This window comes from Herpailurus yagouaroundi, unplaced genomic scaffold (genome assembly GCF_014898765.1).
Source record: "Herpailurus yagouaroundi ecotype Mexico unplaced genomic scaffold, PumYag 100, whole genome shotgun sequence".
In the NCBI taxonomy this organism is placed as follows: domain Eukaryota; kingdom Metazoa; phylum Chordata; class Mammalia; order Carnivora; family Felidae; genus Herpailurus; species Herpailurus yagouaroundi.
This window is the reverse complement of record NW_024412391.1, coordinates 65,718,813-65,735,709: the sequence shown is the minus strand read 5'-3', so window position 1 is coordinate 65,735,709 and position 16,897 is coordinate 65,718,813. Positions and strand designations below refer to the sequence as shown.

At 38.5% G+C, this 16,897-nt stretch overlaps 1 long non-coding RNA gene across 3 annotated transcripts in view; it reads left to right on the top strand.

Moving 5' to 3' along the window:
• LOC121028757 (uncharacterized) overlaps positions 1-16,897 on the top strand; it is a 360,230-nt gene that overhangs the window by 226,234 nt on the left and 117,099 nt on the right. For 2 of the 3 annotated variants that reach the window (XR_005789417.1, XR_005789419.1), the window contains one exon: positions 13,609-13,693. The exons of the other annotated variant lie outside the window; for it this stretch is intronic. This is a non-coding gene — a long non-coding RNA (uncharacterized LOC121028757). The remainder of the gene's footprint in view (positions 1-13,608; positions 13,694-16,897) is intronic. 3 annotated transcript variants of the gene reach the window in all.

Here is a 16,897-nt window from a genome sequence, read left to right as displayed (position 1 = left end):
ATGTATGACAAAGTTCCTGCAAAGACCATATGCTGTTTTTATTATTACCACTTCACAAGTTTCCCAGGCTCACTAGCAAAAGTATTTTATAAGACCAGCCCACTCAGTGGGCTCATCTTATTACATTGTTGAAATTCGGTTTGCTGTTTACTTGATTAGCAATAAACATCTCTCCTTATTTCCAACAGCACAGCAATTAGGACCCTATCCTGTCACCACTAGCTTCAAGTTTTGGCTTTCATCAAAACAAAAAGAATTTGCCAAGAAGGAAAAACACAGCTCTACCTTCAAGCTAAAAATAGTTCTGTCTTCTAGACAATATGCACTTTCACACGGACCCAGCAAACATCCTTCCAGCAGCTTACAAAGGAGACACTAAGAGAAGTACACAATAGACCCTAGTTTTACGTACCAGTTTAGCTGAAAGAGATGCAAACAAGCAAAAGCTGATACCAAAAAGCAGAAAAAACAACCCAGTTGATATTAGAGGAAGTGAGGCCATACTAATTGTTGATACTTTTTGAGGGAGTCAAAAAAAAATAAGACAAAGCCACTAGACATAGAAAATATATCTAAACTTTTACAAACTATGTATCTGCATCTACACCAAAGGTTTATTTTAAAATTTTCAGTTATTGGGGCACCTGACTGGTTCAGTCAGTTAAGCATCTGACTCTTGATTTCAGCTCAGGTCATGATCTCAGGGTTGTGAGCATGGGCTCCCTGCTGGATGTGGGGCCTCTTGGTGATTCTCTCTTTCCCTCTTTCTCTGCCCCTCCCCCCTTTTCCTTTTCAAAGAAAAAAAAATTGAGTTATGAAGATTACATTAAATATGTATTCTTATAAAACCAACTAAAAACCAAAGAACAAAGTAGAGGCAATTCCCTAGATGGATCTTACTTAACATAGTCATAGATTATCTAATATGATACGGAGAACAAGAATATTATTATTGTTTGCCATATCCAAGGCACTATATTAAGCACTGAATTATCTTCTCAATACTCTCAAGAGCATCACTAGGTAGATAATATTATCTCAATTTTACAGAACCGTGGCTCAAAGATGTTAAATAACTTGCTCATCAGGGCACACCCATTAATCAAGCACTACCCAAATAACTGCTAAATCCTTGGGCACTTCTCACCTGTGTTAAGGAACAAATCTTCTCAGATACCATGTGGCTTCTAATTCTTCCTACCCTTTTCCTGCCCTCTCTGTGGACATTGTTGGAACTGGAAGAGAAGCCCCCTTTCTCTCTTGATTGCATCACATTCTGTTAGAGGAGTCCCTAGTAATCTTGCTTGTTCCTCCAGTGTCCATTGAAATTTTAGCAAAACAACTCTTTTCATTTTCATTTATAGCTTTTGTCTCAACTCTCTGAAGGGCTGAGGTGTCATCTAAAGGGAGGCCAGGATTAGAGACAAATTTGAGTCATAGACACCACACCATTCTCAGAATGGCCCCTCTCCTCTGATGACTAAGGCTTGTTACTGGATCAAGCTGTCACCCCTGGCTTTCTCATCCCTTATAATCTTCAGTACTTTTCACAAAAAACTTCTGACAGTAACTTTAACATGCCAAGAACATAACCAAATCTCATCGATAGCCACTGTGTAGGTTTATGGCCATGTTAAAACACCCTCCACCCCCACCCCATCCCCACACGTACATCCCTTACTAGAAAATAAGTCCTTTGGGGCAAGGGTGAAGGGTTGCTAAAAATGAAACTAAATTATCCCTGATTTCCAATATGGCTTATTTGGAAGACTTGGGTGGTGGGGAGGCAGGACAAAGCATCATACTTGCACATATCCTCCTAGTAGACCACCAGAGGGCGATGATCAGGGTCAATCCAAAACCAGCTACTGTAGAACTGCAAGAATAAACAAAGTTCTGGCAGAATGACTCTAAAGTGAGAATTTGGAAGATAAGCAGGAATTAGCCACAAAAAAATCCCAGAGCACTAATGATCTGTTTTTATGGTACCTAACAGAGTAAGTTATAACTTTTTTTTAAGGGTGAAGGGCAGAGAGAAAGGGGGACAGAGGATCTGAAGTGGGCTCTGTGCTGACAGCAGAGAGCCCAATGCAGTGCTTAAACCCATGAACTGTGAGATCGTGACCTGAGCAAAAGTCAGACGCCTAACCGACTAAGCTTCCTGTGTGCCCCAAGTCGTAACTTCAGAGAACATATGTCCAGTTTCCTCAATTCTGAAAACTATAGTCTTCTTCAACAGACATGCCCCACCAGTATCCATCCACTTGACCCACTCCTGTAGCTTTGGTTGCCTGTATCATTGGTGAAGGGTTCCCTTCACAAGCCAATGGGTTCCTACCTCAAATATCTGTCTCTTTGCCTGTGGACTTCCTCTGCCTGCAGGAGCAGGCTCTTCCCACTCCCAGGGTAAGTAGAGTGGTGAGAGTTCATTTCTCCAGGACCAACTGTGCATCCATGAGTGATAGAGGATGATTGATAAATGCCTCAGCTTTCTTGCCCCCTGCTAGGCCTACAGTTTTTAGAGGGTCCCTAGCAGGATAGTGCTTCCTGGAACCACTTGAAAAATAAACTGCTTACCCCCAAATTCTTGTCTCAGGATCTGATTTAGAGAAAACCCAAACTACAATAGCTTCTTTCAGATAATAATTAAATACAAATTAACCTACTGTATTTATGCACATGAAAGCAATGAGTTTTGAAGAAAAAAGAAAAAACTAATTTCATAGGCTTTTGGACCTTACCTTTACCCACCTTTTTCACTTGGAAAGTGACTTGAGTCCAAGGCTAAAGGAGAAAGAAAATCTGGGCAAGATCCCCTTGCACAGAACCAAGCTTCAGTTTGTTAGGGAAGGTAATGGGAGAGAAGGAGGAATATCTCTTTGCTTCTCAGTTTCATCCTCCATATCGAGGAGGCATGATCTAGAAATTTCCAATTGAGGCAGGAAGAAGAGGGAACTGACAATCTAGAGGGAACTGAAAATCTGTCCCTGAGAGGTTCCCAGTCACTCTGGACAGGTAGCAAATAAGACTTGTGTTAGTCTGCTCAGGCTGCCGTAACAAAATACCATGGGTTGAACAGCTTAAACAACAGGAATTTATGTCTTCACATTTCTAGAGGCTAGAAGTTTAAGATCAAGGTGCTGTCAGGTTTGGTTTCTGCAGCGTTTTTCCGTGGCTTAAAGATGGCCTCCTTCTTGCTATGTCCTCACATGTTCTTTATATTCATTGTATCTCTTTGTGTGTCCAAATTTCCTCTTCTTATAAAGACACCAGTCAAATTAGATTAGGGTCCACCTTAATGATTTTGATTTAATCACCTCTTTAAAGGCCCTGTCTCCAAATACAGTCACATTCTGAGGTCCTGAGAGGTTAGGACTACAACATGAGTTGGGGGCTGGAGCAAGTACACAATTCAGCCCATAACAGGGCCCCATATCTGCGATTACACTTTTCTTAGATAATGTCTTATAGAAAATCACAGCACAAAAAACCTTTTGAAATCTTCTAAATTGGATGTTAAATAATCCTGTTTTATCAGATGGCAGATACGATTCAATTAAACCTCTAAAGAATAAAATATTAAATACCTAGAATATGGCCTTTATTGTGTTAGATGCCTTGGGACCTATGAAAGATATACATGACACAATCCCCACAGTCAGGGGAAGAGTCATCTACAATCTTCTGTGAAGAAAAACTTAGGCAATAAAAAAATAGACTGAATAAAGGCTAGTGCTACGTTGTATGGTATAGATTTTATTAAAAAGCTGATAAACATTGAGAAGACCAGACTGACCAGCCTGGAAAATGTATGTGGGCAGGTGAAGGTTAACTAGGTAGTGTGGGGCCTAACTCTAGGGGGCCCCTAAATGACAGATAAAGGAGTAAGTGAACTAAAAACAGGCAGGTGAACTTCAGAATGGGTGAGCATAAAAAACAAAAGTTTGTGAGATATTAAATTTCATGATCCCAAGTATTGCCTGGGAAATGGATCTTAGAGTCATCATGCAGTACATGAAAGCATCATTTAATGCTACTGCAAAGGACTCACAAAACTATGAGCATCTCTGAGAAGAACATTACAAATAGATCAGAGCATTACAAGTACAAAACTTTTAATTTAAAAAGTCAAACTGTATCAATTTTGAATCCACTGAATGTAGTAACCAAAACTTCAAAAATTATTATTCAACACTGAGTGTCTGTGGGATAAGCATCACCCAGCTGGGAATCTGGAGGAATGAAGGAAATAAAGGAAAATGTGTTATAAAAATCAAAGATGCAACCCCTGGCTTTAAAGAACTCCAAGTCTGTGGAGCAAAAAATAATAATACATAATTAAAACAATCAAAATGTATTAAGTGTTGTCACTGAGTGCCATTGCCATGGAGGAGGAAGCATTTCAATAAATATTTATTGAATAAGTGAATGAACTGTCAATGGAAGGTATATGTGTGGTGAATTTTAAAAGATGAGTAGGTCTTTCTTCATGAGCATAAAGGCTGAAGGACCATTCCTGCAGAGGGAATAACATATAACTAAAAAAGATCTAGAGTATACAGTCTAAAAATCACAAATCCTCAAATTGGCCTGTTCTTTGGAATTAACCTAGGAAATTTTTTTTAAGTGATTCTTTAGTCATGTCCCCAGAAACTTTGACTGAATTAGTATGGGGCAAGACCTACATACTTGGTTTTTTTAAGCTTGCCTAGGTGATTCTAATATACAGCAAAGTTTAAGAACTACTACTGGACCATCCTGCAAACTTCCTTAGTTCTGCCTGGTTGCCTTTTCCCCAACAATATTCAATAAATTTCCCAATAAGTCACAAATATAGAGCAGGCCATTCCCTGGAGCTCTTTTTGTCCTGTGTGCTGTCTGTCCTCTCAATGGAAATTGGATGACCTAAGTTAGCCCCATAATGATGATAGGCAGCCATAGAAATTGAACAAAAGGGATGATTGGGTCTTCTCAGTCAGTCCCTGAGCCTGCCATGTGCCCAAGCTCTACCAGAGGACCTTACAGCACAGGTTCCACCTTCTTCCTCTTGCTTCCCATCCATGCCGTCAGTACTGCATTTTCTGTAACAGCATATTACCAATTGTGTGGAGGTTGATCTTCCCTGCTTGCTATGGAGTTTACAAAATTATTCCCCTGAAGACCATGGCAACGTTAATGAGACATACAATTTCAGAACAGGAAAAACTAGGTTTCTTTTGGATGTACAGAAATTATTAGCTGCATTGTCCACATGGAGATCAGAATACTGCTCTCAACCCCACTTCTTTGTGGCTTTAGGGATAAGTTAAAGAGGGAAGATGGTTTGTGCCTGGTGGGACCTATTATGACAGGAAGCACGAAAAATATTTCTTCCTAAGGGAGACTTAAACAAGTTTCTGTTTATAACACTTAGCATTCATTCCTTTTTTAGGACTGTGTGTGTGTGTGTGTGTGTGTGTGTGTGTGTGTGTGTGTGTCACTATGACATTCCAACAAAAATGAAGGAGTAGTATTCCATGTGACATTCAAAAACCTAACCTTTATCGACTGCTTCTGAAGGTCATTTCCCCCATGACTGGGAGTTAGCTATGCAAGGTTGGGAGCCCTGGCACACTGAGTGTACAGAGAAATCAGTGGCTGAGACTGCCTTTCTAGCATGCTCATTCAGTTTCTTTTGTTCATTCCACTACCAAGTAACCTGCATTTTGCTAGGATCCTCTACAGCAGTGTTTCCACATCTTTCTGATGATAAAAGGACCCTGGATCTTGTTAAAAATACAGGTTTCCAGGTCCCACTACAGTCTCCCTAAACCAGAGTCATCAAGGTCATGGGAATCTGTATTTTTAACAAGCATTGAAGCAACTCTTACCATATGATTAGTTTGGAAAGGTTGATCCCTGCCCTTGGTGAACTCTTAAGCCTCATTGTTCTGTAAATCTAGCCCATACATGTCCTTTCTAGTTGGATTTCTAGATGAAATGGTGTTTTCTCTATGAGCAACTTCTAGACCTCCATGTTCCATGAAATGCCAAGCCCACCCACAGTTCCTTAAAAAGTCAGTCAGTAATAATACATATTTAGCCATTTAAGTCACTGTCTTTTTTTCTTATACTATTTCCTTTTTTCCATAACCAAATGTTTTAATGCTTAAAGACAGTCCAACCACCTCATTAAATTTGAGTGTCATTACAGGTTTTTCCAATGTAACCTTGTTGTTTAACAAAATACAACTTTTGACAAAAATTACATGAGTGAGGTGGGTCGGAGTCCTGTGGAGTGAGATGGAATCCTGAAAGGGTTCTGAAGTTCTTAAAAGACTGAAAACCTCATTTCTACCCATCAACTGGGGCCTAGCTTCAGAGAAGCACTAGTGGGACTCTTGTTTTAGAGACCCACAGCTATCTTGCCATGTCTGATATGTCTACTCCCAGCAATGGCAAATTTAGAATGCAAACAATTTGTGTCGATTGTCCTGGGTAGCAACAAATTATGACTTTACTCAGCAAGTTTCTGGCTCTAAAATGCTGCCTGCAACCAGTAATGATCAAGTGTTAGCGTCACGCAGGCCAGAAGGTGACCAAGGGAATGCACCAGGAGAGATTAGAATGCATCTCCCGCGTCTGTTTTCCTCTCATAAACCGTGGTCTCGGCAGCTGCAAGTGTTGTCATTTGTTGCCTTTTTTTTCAAAGGCTGTTTTGTCTTATCTGATGTTGAAACTCTGCCACACGGCTTTGAACACTGAAGCATAGAAACGAGAAATCAGTTGGAAATTTGTTTGTGTCTCTTGCTATGCTTGACATTTATTTCCACACTGATAAGGTACAGCTAAATATTGACTTTTTGGTTAAATTCGGATTAGGTGTCTGGTCCATGTGAAAGATTATCTTTCTTCTTTAGGACACTGAATTCTCTTATAAGAATAGAAAGGACAAAAAGAAAAAAAAATATTGCCCGAAGTGTTGCCATTAATTACCTGAAGGTCTTTTCTGGGCTGTTATAAAAATTGTCATGACTTTTGAGATACATAGGGTGCTTTTGTTGAAGACAGTGTTGTTGAACATTAGGGCATATTAAAAACCAGATTTTTATACTTGTAGGTTATTCATATGTGTTTTCAAATTTGCCCATCGAGGAAAATACCACCCTACTAGCACTTTAAGTGCACAAACCTGATAACTGGCTCACTGTAATTATTTACCAGTTAAATGTATATCACTGCCATGCCAAAATCAATAGGTGAAGATCTCTGCACTCAAGTTAGCCAAACAGACCCAGTCTGTGGAACTGGCTTCTTTTTACCATTCTGCTTGGAATAGAGCAGTTAAGAGAATCTAAAACCTAGGTGATTTTGCCTCACTAAACTCTTTATGAGTCTCTGCATTGTCTCCCAAAGGAGACTGTAAATTCCTTGAAAGCAGGATGATCCTTGGTTGATTTCCCAAGATGCAACTTTCTTAGTCCTCTGAAAGTATTTTCTAGTTACTCCAACAACTTAAATAATTAAATCCTATTCAGAATGTTCTTCAAGCCAAATCAGCAGATACTAGGGGGCCATAGAGAGTCTAGGCATGGTCTCTGTTTCCAAGGAGTTTACAATTTATTTAGAAAAAAGGAAATACAGAATTATTTGCTAAAATAATGGTAACAAAGGAAGATCACTGAATTCAGAGGAAAGAACCTTCACTGTGGGCTAGAATGGCGATTGTAGCCTTTATGAGGATTAGCCCTGAGCCCTAGAAGAATTTAGCTAATGAAGTACAAAGGCATTCCAGGTTTTCTGTAAAACAGGATATTCTTTTTTTAATTTTTTAATGTTTTTATTTATTTTTGAGACAAAGAGAGACAGAACATGAGCAGGGGAGGGGCAGAGAGAGAGGGAGACACAGAATCCGAATCAGGCATCTGAATCCGAATCCTGTCAGCACAGAGCCTGATGCAGGGCTCGAACCCACAGACGGTGAGATCATGACCTGAGCTGAAGTCTGATGCTTAACCAACTGAGCCCCTGTAAAACAGGACATTCTTATTGCAGTGTTTTGCCCACTCCATCCCCCAAATATTTTGGTAAAGAAAAGTTTGTTTTAAAACCCAGGTGACGGGGCGCCTGGGCGGCGCAGTCGGTTAAGCGTCCGACTTCAGCCAGGTCACGATCTCGCGGTCCGTGAGTTCGAGCCCCGCGTCGGGCTCTGGGCTGATGGCTCAGAGCCTGGAGCCTGTTTCCGATTCTGTGTCTCCCTCTCTCTCTGCCCCTCGCCCGTTCATGCTCTGTCTCTCTCTGTTCCAAAAATAAATAAACGTTGAAAAAAATAAAATAAAATAAAATAAAACCCAGGTGACTGGCTTGACTGTTGGTTTTCAAGAAAAAGAAATTAGACATTATTATCTTTGTTACAGCTATGGTAAGGCAGCTGAAATCTGAAATATATATAAATGCATACATGAACCATATGATATTGCTTGTATTTGTCTGTTTTTGACCTACAGAAGTTATAATTTCACATTATTCAATCATATACATGTGCACAAGCACACACATACATGTTCAATGAAGAACTTATCACCTTTGAGGAAAATTTCCTAAGTATGCTAATTTTTAGTCATATAACATTTAACAGCAAGTAGTAATTTCTCGATAAAGCCATTTCTATCAACACTATTAATATGTATTACTATAAACCCTGTTCTCAGAGTTCACTTCATTACGAAGGGAATATTTGATGATTCAAGTTGTGAATAATGAAACAAAGAATTTGACACATATTCAGTTGGGCAGATGCATTCGCCCTTCACCCATAGGAATCCAGAGCCAAATCTAGTAGCAATCAGGAACAAAAGAAATTGGAAGTCTTGAGTCCTCTTTCCACTAAATATGTCATCCACATGACAAAAGCACAGACAGGTATAAGAGTTTCAGCTAATGAACACAAGCTAAAAAAATGAAATAAAAAAAATGAAATGAAATGAAATGAAATGAAATGAAATGAAATGAGCCACTATTGCATATCTGGACCTTAGAGGGAAGGGAAGAATAGGGAATTCTCTTAATGAAGTGAACATCAATAGAATGAAGGATAGCACAGCAAATTTTGCCTGGTCTTCTAACAAAAAGGAGCCCAATTTGAGCTTCAGACAGGGTAGGCAAACCAAGGGAAAAGATTCCAACAGTTTCTAATACAAGTAGTTCCGGCATCTGAGTAATGTTATGCCCTTAAAAAAAAAAGTTAGGGGCGCCTGGGTGGCTCAGTAGGTTACGCGTCCGACTTCGGCTCAGGTCATGATCTCACGGTCTGTGAGTTCGAGCCCCGCATCAGGCTCTGTGCTGACAGCTCAGAGCCTGGAGCCTGCTTCAGATTCTGTGTCTCCCTCTCTCTCTGACCCTCCCCCGTTCATGCTCTGTCTCTCTCTGTCTCAAAAATAAATAAACATTAAAAAAAAAAAGTTAGCCTATTCCAGAAACCACGTTAGTGTTCAAGATCCACTATGGGCTTTAAATCTATGGTAGAACAGTGTTTCTCAAACTAGGTAGACTGACCCATTTGGGAAGATTTGCATATCTTCAACCAGAATATATTATTGAGAATTTATTAATTTATGGTTTTCCTTTCACTAATAACTAACATAAGCATATTCTTTTTATTTTTACTGATGCCCCATTGGTTTTATTGTATTTTTCCCATTTTTTTCCCTCATTGCTAAAATAAACATATTCAGAATCATCTGGGTGACCACCTGATACCCAAATGCTGCCTCACAGACCCAGTTTGTCTTTGTGTTTGCAATCAGATTTGTGCCAAGTAGTCCCATTTTAATTGTCTCCAGCTAATTAGCAATGAACAGAGGTAGACTTCAGAGTAAATGAGGCTTCTGCACCAAGTGTGGGCCAGATGACTTCACAGTGTGCTGGAGGAACAAAGGTGTTTCAGTGCTTCAGAAAGGGAAGAGCCGTGAGGGAGTTGCATCATCTCGTGGCGCCAGGTGGGAAGGCAGACCAAGCCCGATGGAACCTGAGCCATAGTTGCTAACAATGTGTTTCACATGAAATTATTGGTGTTTATTTAACGTTTGTTGCTTTTGCAGAGGTGAGGGATGTATGTAATTTGTACATTTGTTTTGATGAGACCTACAAGCTATAAGAGTTAAAAGCATAAAAGGTTTATGCCTAGTTTTGATTTGTGAACCTTTAAGGAGCATTTGAATTTAAAGGATTTAAATCAGCAATGAGTAATACAGGAATTTTTGAGGAGTATATAAAATATGAACAGTTTTAAGCGTATGAAAGGACATTTGTCATCACTCATAATAAGAGATAAGAAAACTAAAACCATAATGAGATACCCTTTGCACCTTATAGAAAATTCCAAACCTCTTCAATATACACTTCCTATCACCTGCTCTGCTTGTATTTCTCCAGAGCACTTGTCACTGTCTAACGTACTTGAATTTTGTTTATTATCATGTTTACTGCCTTTTTCCCCACTATACCCCCAGAAAGTAAGCTTCATGGAAACTTCATGGAATTTTGACTGTCTTATTCACTATAGCATCTTCAGCTACCTAGAATGTTAATGTGGCACATAGGGAGCCCTGGATTATTTGCTGAAGAATGAATTAATGAAGACCTATGAGCCAGTAATTCCCCTTCTAGGCACATACCCTAGAGGAACTCTCCTACTTTGTGCACAGGAACATTCAGGGCAGTATCATTTGCCATAGAAGGAAAATTGGAAAAATCCTAAATGTCCTTCAGTAAAGGAATGAAGTATATTGTGGTGTAATTACAAAAAAAGAATTTAACAATTAACAGGAATTAAAATGATTGACATGGATAAGAGGCTCATGGATTGAGCTGTGTGGCTCAGTCAGTTAAGTGTGTGACTTTTAATTTCTGCTCAGGTCATGATCTCATGGTTTGTGAGACAGAGCCCCACATCAGGCTCTGTGTTGACAGTGTGGAGCCTGCTTGGGATTCTCTGTCTCCCTCTCTCTCCACCTCTCTCTCTCAAAAATAAATAAACATTAAAAAAATGATTTACATGGATAAAAATCAAAAACTGTGCTAGAAGAAAAAAACAAATTGCATAGATACATGCAGTAATGTATCAATGCCCAGACAGGAAATTTCACTGCAGAGTAAAGATAACCTCAGGACAGGGAGGAGATGGGACAAATGGGAAGGCTAAATAGAGGGCTTTGATTATATATGTAACCATTATTACTTTAAAGTTTTTTACCTAAAGAAAACATAGCAGATATTAATACTTGTTAATTTTGGGTAGTGGGTACATGGGTACATGTTACATTAGTCTCTATATTTTTCTAGTGCTTAAAATGTTTCATAATCTTTTTATTTGTTTTTAATATTTATTTATCTTTGAGAGAGAGAAAGAGACAGAGCATGAGCAGGGGAGGGGCAGAGAGAGGGAGACACGGAATCTGAAGTAGGCTCCAGGCTCTAAGCTGTCAGCACAGAGCCCGACACAGGGCTCAAACTCACAAACCGTGAGATCATGACCTGAGCTGAACTCGGACGCTTAACTGACTGAGCCACCCAGGCACCCCAAAATGTTCCATAATTTTTAAAAAGCATCTTAATACAAGTACAAAGACTATTAGTTTTTTTCCTGCATTAAAAGTAATTAGAGCCCCCCTCACTATGATACTGATGATGAAGATGATGACTCTTTTCCCTCTTCCACTCCTTCTTTTTCTTCTATTATAATTAATAGCTGCTATTTTGTTTCTCTTTATATCATGATCCTTTCCCAAAATTACTTCATATGGCTTACAACAAAAGATATGAATAACAACCTAGCAAGGTTAAAAAAAGTGATATGTAAATAAGCTAGCTATTAAAGTAAACATTAATGCTATTAAGCCTCACATTTTGCTCCAAGCTTCTTGGAAACTGAAATGACAAGCAAGCATACCAATCAATTATATAGGCCTCATTGTTAAAAAGGGTACCTTGGGGAAGACAAAGATTTTCCTGGGATTAAATTCTCAAAGAAATTTCTCATGTCTGATTTTACATTAGGGACACTAACATAGACAATGTCCTCAAGAGCATTTTAACTAAAATCAAAAGTTGATTCCATATGCCTTTTCTTGCAATTCCTTAAAAAAAAAAAAGCTGAGGACATAATGTATTAGTATAGTTCAGGGAAGGGCATTCATTCTTTAGAAACTAAAGTAACATATGCCTTTAGTCATCTAGCTAAATCCAAAGATAAAACACCCAAGTGGGCAGGCAGGGAGCCTGTCTCTTAGATAATTGTTCCTAAATATAATTTCCCTTAGACAAGCTATTGATAGATGGAAACCAAACATCCATCAATTAAAGATTATAGTCACAGACCTTGACCTGCAGCTAAGTTATTGAGCAAGTATCACTTGCCTCCTTTTAGAAATAACTTGAAAAAGAAAATTGTAAAATAAAGAACTGATTCATCATAGGCCCCAACTGACAAGATTCTATTTTTTTCTTTTAGATTTGTCTATTCTTTGAGTCTAAAAGAAATGCTCTTAAGAGTCCTAAGTCCAGATTTGACGTACCGATGGTTATGCATGCCAGGGGATGCTGTGGTTTACTGGTAGCATTTTTTTATATCTTTTTAAGGCCTGTAGTATAGAGATACATTGCAGGGATTTAGGTTTGGGTTAGTCCCAAGAAAAAAAACTATAATTGAAGTTTTTGCTACCACCAGCAAAATAAGGAAAGACACCTAATATCCAACAACATTGAACTGCAGGTAGAAAATCAACTAAAGCTATAAAGAGCTTGTACTACTAATAATAATCATTCCATTCACATCATCTTTTTTCACCCTTTTATGCATGGTCTCATTGAATCTTCACAAAACCCCATGAGATGGTTAATAGTAAAAAATTTAATAGTAATAAGCTTAGGATAGCTTGGTGACATGACCCAAATTACAGAGCTAGTCAACAGCAGGATCAGGACGCAAACTCAAGACCCAGCTTCCTTGCTGTAGTTCTAATATGGCCATGCACTCTTTGGTAAGAGGACCAAGGTGCAGGACTACTACCAAGTGGTCTGTTTTCCAGGACAAGGCTTTGCTGTCTTCAGTCTGTCCGTCATGTGACTGTGAGGATCATACACAGACATATCTCTCTAAATCTTCCCCACACCAGCCCTCACTAATAGAATAATAAAGCTTTCCTCAGAATCATATCATCTCTTAAAGATAGAAACCTACTACAAAGAGGGAGTTTTTGTTGGGAAGATTTTTTAAGGTTAGTTTTAAGGAATTGAAATTGTAATTAATAAAATCACAAACATGAGCATATGCACATCTAAAAGTTGATAGGCGATCACATCCTGAGTGGTGTGTGAAAGAAATGGTCCCCTTTCAGAAATGAGATTCATAGTTTTAGTGGGTTCACAAGCAGGTTCATAAACTTTTCAAATAAAAATTATACTTTCCTTTTGAGTTTGTTTCTCCTACATTTGGAGCTCAGTGTTATGGGATAAAATTAATTTCTTCAAATATGGAATTTAGTTTTATGCTTACTTAGTAATTGAGGGTAATCTAAAAATCATAGAGCTTTCCAGACCTTGAGCTGATCATATTTTCAACCTCTCTAGTCTACAGCTACTCTCCACAAGAGGAAGGAGCCAGATGAATGGCTGCCCTTACAATGCGGGAAGGTCCCAGGACACACTGTACAATGTAAGCAAGACATTCTTTTCCACAAGTGTCAAGATCACTTACCTTCAAATACTAGGTCAGTGCAGCTATGAGACTGGGGGAACCTGCAGCCCAGAAATAAGTAGCTTGCCTAATTTTGAACCAGTGTTGACCTCCATTTATCCAAATGCATATTTTGTGTACCTCCCCCCCAAAATTCACTTGGTTTTCTTTCAGTCACTCAAGCTAACAGGTATCATACCTGATTGAGACCAGATTTCCATTGTATCTAAACCTCTCCTGGGTAAAGAAGTGTCTGTTTTAAATCAGTGACCATAAATGTGACTCCTGAAGGTACTATCATTCTAAAAAGAAAGTCCTGGTATTAGCAAAATATATATTCCCATAGAGATTAAAGCAACTATCCCACTGCAATCAGTTATATGGAGGCCTTAGTTATAAAAAAAGAAAGGAGATTGAATCACTGAAGTAGGAACCAGGTACCACACTGTACACTTAGTAGGGGCTTATCCAGAAGTGTCTGTGAGAATGATATGACTGGTAAGGTGTGAAAAACTCAGGCACAACAAACAGGAAGAAGAAATCTCAGCTGGAAGAGCACACTTATCTGTCCACATCTCATAGCCTGAGGCTGATATCACAAGGACTCATAAAGAAACACCACCTTTCTCAGTGATGATTTATATTTTCCAGAGCAGGGGAACCAGTGCTAAGATCAGCAAAACCACTTGCCTACACAACCATAACAGACATCTAATTTAGTGCTAACAATGTTGCTTAATGACAACCAAAAGCTATTATTTGTCAAGTGTAAAATTAAGAGAGAGTGCATCATTTTAATTAATGCATTGTTTTTATCATGGGCCTGCTAAAAGTGCTTTAGTGTAGCATATGTGTAAAAAAATCAAGAAGTTAGGGAAAGGAGTAATTCCTACATGGCAAAGAATCACAGTAAGTGTTCAAGGAATATGATCACCTGTCATTAGCCCACAGCTCCAATAAGAAAAGGACCCTGTAAACATCATCACTTGCCCCATTTGGAGGAACATGACTAAATCTTACTGGAGTTTACACTTTTCTCCTTAGGACAAACAAGTTAGTTTCAGGGCCTTAGAGTAGACATAAGACGGCAGATGTCACTTAGTACAACCCCCACTCAAGAACAGCAACCCTAACATATTCAGTCATTCATTCAACAAATGTTTTGAGTACCTAGTATACACCAACCACTATGCTAGGCTCTAGTATAAGCAAGATAAGCAGGGACCCCAATTTCATGAAGGTAACAGTCTAATAAATAGTTGAGACAAAGTACAAGTAAACACATGAATAATTACAGATTTTGACACAGTCTATGAAGGAAATCAACAGATGCTGGGATAGAGGGCACAGGGCAGCAGGAACCCAAACACAGACAGGGTGGTCAGGCAAGTCCTTTCTGGAAAGGTGACACTTAAGCTGACGACTGAAAAAGAAGAAATTTGCCAAGCAAGATGCTGAGGAAACACCATTCCAGTTAAGGAAATGACCAGTGCAAGAATCTGTGAGGGTTAAGTATCTGGAGAACAGTGAGGAAAAGGAAGAAGGTACCATTAAAGATGTGGGCAGAGGTCAGATAACACATTGCTGGTGACCATGATAAAGGGGTTGAATTTTAATTTTAAATGTAACAGGAAGACTTTCAGAGAGTAGTGCAGGATGTGATTTATACTGAAAAGGGTGCTCCGCCATATGCCAACTCCCATGGCATAGGAATGACCCTGTGCAAACTGGCAAGCTGTGTACCAAGCTTTAGAACTCTCTAGACTCCTTGTGGCCCATGTGATTACCATATCTTTTTAAAAGCAAGTATATAAGCCTAAGAGTTTATCCTGTAATAACAGTAGTTATAGGAGTAGTAGCAGCAGCAGCAGCTAATATTTGTTACATGCTTCTATATGGCAAGCATCATTTTAATGATTTTATTTACATGTATTAATTTATCTAATCCTCACAATAATCCAAGCATGTGGATTCAGTTTTTATCCCTATTTTACAGAAGAGGAAACAAGCAATTTGTGCAACCAGTAAATGATTTCCATTTCAATGGTTTCAGCTCTTCTCTTTATTATTTCCTTCTTTTCTTCCTACTTTCTTTGGGTTTCATATGCTTTTTTTCCTGGATTTCAGAGGTGAATGCTTACAAAGTAGATTGTCAACCTTTCCATTTTCCTAAAGTATGCATTAAAACTGTCAGTTTTCCTCTAAGCACTGCTTTAGCTGCATCATACAGGTTTTGTTATAATTTAGCTCAAAATGTTTTCTTGTATCCATTGCAATTTCATCTTTGATCCAAGACTTATTTGGAAGTGTGCTGCTTAATGTCCAAACAGTTGAGGATTTTCTAGTTATTTTTTCTATTATTGAATTCTATTTTAATTCCACTGTGGTGAATGAATATCCTGTAGGATCATTTGAAATTTGATGAGACTTGTTTAATGTCCCAGAATATAGTCTACTTTTGTATATGCTCCGTGGACATTTGAAAAGAATGAGTATTCCACAGTTGTTATAGACAGTTTAATGGTGTTGTTCATATCTTCTATATTCTTCTTAGTTTTTTTGTGAATGTGCAATTAGTAACTGCAAGAGGGTATTAATATCTATTTGTCTTTAATCTTAACAAATTTTGCTTTCTGTATTTTGACATTATATTATACACAGTTGTTTTCTTCCTGTTGAATTGGCCCTTTCAGCATTAATAATTCTCCTTTTTTTTTCAGTAGTATTTCTTGCCTTAAAGTCTACTTTGGTATTATAGCCATACTAGCTTGCTTTTGGTTAATGTTTACATGGTAAATATTTTCCATCATTTTACTTTCAACCTAACTATGGCCTTTTTAATGAATGCCACCTATAAAATAGGACATAGTTGGGTAATCTGACAATATTTGCCTTTTAGTTGGAGTGTTCAGTCCACTTACATTTACTATAATTACTGATATAAATACTTATATACTTGATATTTTTCCCTTATCTGTCCCATCTATTTTTTGTTGTGCTTTATTGTGCCTTTTCTGCCTTCTTTTGGATTAATCATATATTTTGTTTTATTCCATATTTAGCTCCTCTACTGGTTTTACCTATGATTCGTTAGGTGGTTGCCCTAGAGATTGCAATATCTCTTCCTCTTCCTCCATAATAGCTGGTGGCTGAGACAGGGCACAGCCCTGCATTGTTTCATAT